This window comes from Callionymus lyra, chromosome 8, assembly GCF_982586985.1.
Source record: "Callionymus lyra chromosome 8, fCalLyr1.hap1.1, whole genome shotgun sequence".
Taxonomy (NCBI): Eukaryota; Metazoa; Chordata; class Actinopteri; order Syngnathiformes; family Callionymidae; genus Callionymus; species Callionymus lyra.
Genome location: NC_141825.1, coordinates 12,598,254 through 12,605,043, shown reverse-complemented (window position 1 = coordinate 12,605,043; position 6,790 = coordinate 12,598,254). Strand labels below are relative to the sequence as shown.

The following is a 6,790-nucleotide window of genomic DNA, read 5'->3' as shown; positions in this document are numbered from 1 at the left end:
TTTAAGCATTTAGGCAACAATTTTCTGCGCTCACATGGTGCGTCTGATATCATACTTAAGTATTCCGACCTTTTTTTCCATTTTCGGGCGCGTCGATTTTGGGCCATTTTTTAAAGTTTGAGAAAAAAAAATCGGTCGAAATAGACCTTTTTTCGAGCCTTCAAAAAACGGCATTTTAAGCATTTAGGCAACAATTTTCTGCGCTCACATGGTGCGTCTGATATCATACTTAAGTATTCCAACCTTTTTTTCCATTTTCGGGCACGTCGATTTTGGGCCATTTTTTAAAGTTTGAGCAAAAAAAATGGGTCGAAATAGACCTTTTTTCGAGCCTTCAAAAAACGGCATTTTAAGCCTATATTCTGAAAAATAAATAGTTATTTTACTTTCTTTTAAACATCGGGAACAACTTTTTCTTATTCTCTTTGCACTGAAATGTATTGGTTTAAAAAAAAAAAAAAAGTTGAAGATCAGCACCAGGACAGCTCTTCTGAAGATCAGCACCAGGACAGCTCCTCTGAAGACAGCACCACGACAGCTCTTCTGAAGATCAGCACCAGGACAGCTCCTCTGAAGACAGCACCACGACAGCTCCTCTCTCACAGCGACGCCCTGAAGGCGTGACTCTGTAAACTCGTATGACGAGGACGTATGTAAAGACAAGACAATGCTGGAGAGGAAATGTTTGAGGCTAAAGATGAAGCTGCTTTTTTTGTTGTTGTTGTTATTAGCGCTTCCTGCTGTGCCTGCATCCTAATGAGTGGGTTCAGTTGTGTAACTGTGCGTTACATAACACAACGTACAAGGCCTCGGCTCTCATTTTATCTGCCGGAGACAGAGGAATAACTAGGGTTTTTTTTCGAAGGAGGGGGGTGTTAATGAGGGCAATCTGGAAAGATGTGCACCTCGCTGGAAAATCATAGCTCATTACCAGAGCGCCTCTAATAACGCCGCTGATGAGGGGAAGTTGTTTGGGAGGCGAAGGGACGCCCGGCTCGTCTTAGATTAAAAACTCAACCGTCGAGTGGCGGGTCCGAGTGGGCTCGCCAGGTAATTAAAGCCGATAAAACGTTATTGCTCTGCCCACCGACGTCCTGTTTTCGTGGACGGGCGGGCGACGCAGCGTCAGGGGGTTCGCTCTGGTATCGAGCGAGTCAGATTCCTTCGGTACCGTTGGAAGACGTTCGTATCAGACGCGTGACGGACGTAACACTTTTATTTTGATATGTGCAGGAGGTAGAAACATGTATTTACTACTTAAAATTGACTTAATTTGAAAGTCGTTTCCGGAAACATTAAGGCTCGGAAGCAGAGTTCAGCTAAGGCCTTTCATTTATTACAAAAGTGGAAAAACAGCTACAATAAATACACAGTTCAAGTTGTGGAAAACAAAATCTTTGGGTTCGATTCCCACTCCCTCCATCACTAGCTTAAACAAACTGTTTCCACTTGGCAGTGGTTCAATTTTAATGTGTTTGTCTTCAATATGCTAAATACGCCCGGAGCACAGGTCCAAATGTGAAAGTTCTGTGGTGGAGTGAATAGAGCAAGTGCCTCTGAGACCCTTTCGGTTGGGTTTGTCCATGACTAACTCGAACAAACTGTGTGGGACACGGAGAGCCCAGTGATGCGTGAAGCCCCTGGAAAGTGACCTGGTGGAGTGACCCTTTGGGTTGGTCGTGGGTTCGAGTCCCACTCCCTCCATCAACAAACTGTGTGGGACACGGAGAGCCCAATGATGCGTGAAGCCCCCGGAAAGTGACCTGGTGGAGTGACCCGTTGGGTTGGTCGTGGGTTCGAGTCCCACTCCCTCCATCAACAAACTGTGTGGGACACGGAGAGCCCAGTGATGCGTGAAGCCCCCGGAAAGTGACCTCGTGGAGTGATTAGAGCAAGTGCCTCTGAGACCCTTTCGGTTGGGTTGGTCGTGGGTTCGAGTCCCACTCGCTCCACCAAGCTGTGTGGGACATGGAGAGCCCTGTGATGCGTGAAGCCCCCAGAAAAAGTGACCTGGTGGAGTGACTAGAGCAAGTAGCTCTGAGACCCTTTCGGTTGGTTGTGGGTTCGATTCCCACTCACTCCATCACTAACTCAAACAAACTGTGTGGGACAGGGAGAGCCCTGTGATGCGTGAAGCCCCCGGAAAAAGTGACCTGGTGGAGTGACTAGAGCAAGTAGCTCTGAGACCCTTTCGGTTGGGTTTGTCCATGACTAACTCGAACAAACTGTGTGGGACACGGAGAGCCCAGTGATGCGTGAAGCCCCTGGAAAGTGACCTGGTGGAGTGACCCTTTGGGTTGGTCGTGGGTTCGAGTCCCACTCCCTCCATCAACAAACTGTGTGGGACACGGAGAGCCCAATGATGCGTGAAGCCCCCGGAAAGTGACCTGGTGGAGTGACCCGTTGGGTTGGTCGTGGGTTCGAGTCCCACTCCCTCCATCAACAAACTGTGTGGGACACGGAGAGCCCAGTGATGCGTGAAGCCCCCGGAAAGTGACCTCGTGGAGTGATTAGAGCAAGTGCCTCTGAGACCCTTTCGGTTGGGTTGGTCGTGGGTTCGAGTCCCACTCGCTCCACCAAGCTGTGTGGGACATGGAGAGCCCTGTGATGTGTGAAGCCCCCAGAAAAAGTGACCTGGTGGAGTGACTAGAGCAAGTAGCTCTGAGACCCTTTCGGTTGGTTGTGGGTTCGATTCCCACTCACTCCATCACTAACTCAAACAAACTGTGTGGGACAGGGAGAGCCCTGTGATGCGTGAAGCCCCCGGAAAAAGTGACCTGGTGGAGTGACTAGAGCAAGTAGCTCTGAGACCCTTTCGGTTGGTTGTGGGTTCGATTCCCACTCACTGCATCACGAACTCAAACAAACTGTGTGGGATACGGAGAGCCCAGTCATGCGTGAAGCCCCCGGAAAAAGTGACCTGGTGGAGTGACTAGAGCAAGTAGCTCTGAGACCCGTTGGGTTGGTTGTGGGTTCGATTCCCACTCACTCCATCACTAACTCAAACAAACTGTGTGGGACAGGGAGAGCCCAGTGATGCGTGAAGCCCACAGCAGGACTTGTGCTTAGGTGGCATTTGTGATCCACATCAAGATTTAAAGGCCAAAAAACCACAAGTGAAATGTCATCTAGCTAGTCAATGTGGGAATTGAACCCAAGCTGGAGCCGACTAAAGAGTTTCTGAGGCACTTGCTCTATCCACCACACCACAGAATCTTCATGGAGTCTACTGACTCTTTCAAGAAACATCTTTAGACGTTTTTATTTGTGCTTTTCCTTGATTTTCTGGAACTCCTGTTATTCAGTGTTATCTTGACCTTTAAAGTATATACTTTGGGTTAGTTTTTTTTGATTGTTGGATAAGCGCTCTATAAATATAAATTACTTGCTTACATCTTTGCTCTTGGCACATTTATCACACACATTGAAGGTTTGACTTCTCTTAATACAGCCTAGTTTCTATGCATCTTTAGTACCTTTGTACAGCCTGAGCATAGGTTTTTTTAGTCGGCTTATATATTTGGGATTCATCGTTTAAATACTCGATGTTGCTAATCATGCAAACTAACAGATTGTTTACCTTCTCTTTGAGGAGACGTATCTAGTGCCGAGTCCAAGACTTAGTCCTAGACAAACACATTAAAATTGAACCACTGCCAAGTGGAAACAGTTTGTTTCGGTTAGTGGTGGAGGGAGTGGGTTAAAACTAACCACTTGGCTCTCCGTGTCCCACACAGTACGCCCGTCCTGAATGATTAGTTCTACAAAAACGACGTTGAGAAACTACTGACTACAGTGAATCATTTAGACGCCTCTGAATTCTTTCTCTTGCGTCAGAAAGCAAAAAACAATGAACTCTCAAATCAATAATGATATAAAATCTCTTGTATTTAAATCTTTTTGTTTCAAAATAATAAAGTGGTACGTTCATGTGTTATCTTTTATTATACAAGTGCCTTGTATGAAAATTTTGATTTAAAGTAAATAAATGGGAATTGTCTTTTATTTAACTAGGACAGGGGTGGGCAAACTTTTTTTACTCGCGGGCCACAATAGGTTCTAAAATTTGACAGAGGGGCCGGGCCAGGAGCATTTGGATGGAGTGTTTGGGCCGGATATACTAAAGCATTACATGTAGTGTGTGCAAACCTCATAGCACAGTAAGAACACTACAACCCAATTTATTAACTGTCTTTCAAATGTGAAAAATAGCCCTTATCAGTTAATAAGTTTGTCTCAAGGAATATGTAAGATATGGCGTTTACATACTATTTTGCATGATACTGGGAGGAGGAAATGTAAATAGATTAAAATAGCATACGCACTTTGATTTATCAAGATTGCATCTGTTTTTAATAAGTTTCAATCGAAGGTGCAAAGTTAAAGAAATCAACATTTATTGAAAAATGGAATCACTTACAACATTCAAAACATATTATTACACAACGATATACTTAAGCTCAATAATATCTACTTGTGTTAAACCCCGCAAAATCATGGATGGATTGTCCTGACCGCGCGCTTTACAAACTCGCCACGGACGCCCTCACCTTCACGCGCAAACAGTACACGTGTATCTTTGCCAAGCACACAGACATAGGCTGTATTAAATATCCTACCTGCAGCTGATAATTGAAATTGAAATTAAGAGCGATGTGCGGCGTGTTAATTAAGCTACTGTACCGCTGCTGTGCGTAAATGCGCATTACTCTTAATTAAAAGACGCACTTCCAAACTTTCCACATGCATTTTTTCATAACAGCAGAAAAACTCACCAATTTCAGTGGGAACAGTGTTGTTGGTCTCCCTTTTTTGCCAGTGCATCAAAGTCTGGAATGAGTTTTGTTGTGGCAATTCTCAGGACAGATCTGAGGTGTTGGTCTGTTAACTTGGATCTGTGATGGGCTTTGTTGATTTTCATGACGCTAAACGTCTGCTCACACACGTAGGTCGAGCCAAACAGCAGTATTTCTTCGCATTTCGGGCGGCCTCTTTCTGCACGGCTAGTGTGGGAAAATGTGCGAAAGATTTGTTTGACATTTGCCTGGAGAATAAAACCAGCTTGGATTTGAAGGCTCTCACATTTGTGTACATGTCGTGCACAAACTGATCTTTCCCCTGTAGCTTCACGTTCAGCTCATTGATGTGTGAAAATATGTCCACAGCAAACGCAAAGTCACAAAGCCAGTTTGTGTCGCTCAGCTCGGGGAATTCGTCGGATTTCCCCATTAACTCCAAAAATGAGCGAATCTCCTCTTTGAGCTCCCAGACTCGTTGAAACACTTTCCCCAAACTTAACCAGCGAGAGTGGTAAAGTAGGTCCTGGTGCCATGGCGCCATCTATTGGGGAACGTGGGAATTGCAGGGAAAGGGGAAAATGAAGGAGGTTTTTACTATAATTTGGACAAGTTCGGCGGGCCGGATTAAAAAGCCTAATGGGCCATAGTTTGCCCATGTCTGGGTTAGGATGTGATTTTGAGGCACAATACAGTATGATCTATGATTAGTGGTTAATAAATAAAATAAATAAAAAGTGACCTGTTGTCATTGGCACTGGAAGAGTCATTCCAAGTGAGTGCTCGCATGGGTACATCAGCGCGAGTGTGAGGGGGATGAGTGATACAACTGTTTTTCTGGAACAGTTTAAAAGCCTCCAAAGAAATCTCTAGAGATTGAAGTCCACGGATCGATCGGTTGTACCATTCTGCTGCTGCGTCCATCAAAACCTCCAGGACTGCATGTTGCACAGCATGGCCTCAAACCGCTCCATGTTTGGGAGCCTTCGTGACGCCGAGTCCAACGGTCAGGCCGTACCATAGAAGCTGGAAATGAGACGAGGGACGGAATAAATTATAAGATGATTTTTCTTAACATGAAATGCTGATATTTACCAAAGAGGTTATGGTTCATGTTGACATTTAATCGTCCGTTCTCAAAATATCTCAAAAACCATTTAAAAATGTAATTGGAATGTTGATGATGAAGAACAGATGCACTCAAACGGCATCAAGTTTTAAACCTACAGAGTTGAGCAGCGAACTACAATAACTATTAATGCTTACATTTGTCCTGTAGCTATGGGTTGCTAAAAGTAAAAATCAAAACACTTTAAAGCATCTTTTTCATCAGTTAGAAAATATTTCTCACATTTGACAAAGTGCAATAAAATCTATTATAGATTTCATTTTAAATTGTAAGTGCTTTTTAAAATCTCTTCTTCGCTTTTAACACAGCACAAGACTCTGTAGCTGTTTTTCGTGCCTTGAAACTTTTTTAACCTCTCTAACTGTATGTACTGTATAACACCTAGAAAAGGAGAAGTTCACCATGACTCACCATTTTTGACAGGTCCGAGGGTAAACCTCATTACGAGCCATCACTCCGAGCGGCAGGACAAACGGCTGAGAGTCCGTAGCCTCGGTGCTGGTACCGGGTCCCAGCTGGCAGCCGTCTGAACAGGCCCCGCCGAGGTGTTCTTCCTCCATCTCCTCTGCTGCGCTCGCAGCATCACCCTCCCTCTCCTCGGCGGGCGCTGCCGGGGGAGGAGCCGGGTTCTGGTTCTGCTGTTCCGACTCCCTCTGGACCTGCTCGTGGATCCCCAACACCAGTTGTGAGAGCTCCTCTATGTTCCGCTGGCGCTCCAGGTCCGGTAGAATCACCGGTCGACTCAGGTCGACATCCAGAGTGAGTTGCCCTGCGGGGCCAGTGGGGTCGCAATGGAAATAATAATAATCATTTTATAAAAAATAAATATTTATTCTGTGCTTTAAGAGCAACTAATGTGTTGATT

At 45.1% G+C, this 6,790-nt stretch overlaps 1 long non-coding RNA gene across 1 annotated transcript; it reads right to left on the bottom strand.

The window, feature by feature from the left end:
- Window positions 1-4,380: 4,380 nt before the first annotated feature.
- LOC148073680 (uncharacterized) lies at window positions 4,381-6,427 on the bottom strand. Its single transcript, XR_015712090.1, has 2 exons — window positions 6,337-6,427; window positions 4,381-5,822 (listed from the first exon to the last, which is right to left on the bottom strand). It is a non-coding gene; the product is annotated as an uncharacterized LOC148073680 (long non-coding RNA).
- Window positions 6,428-6,790: the final 363 nt, after the last annotated feature.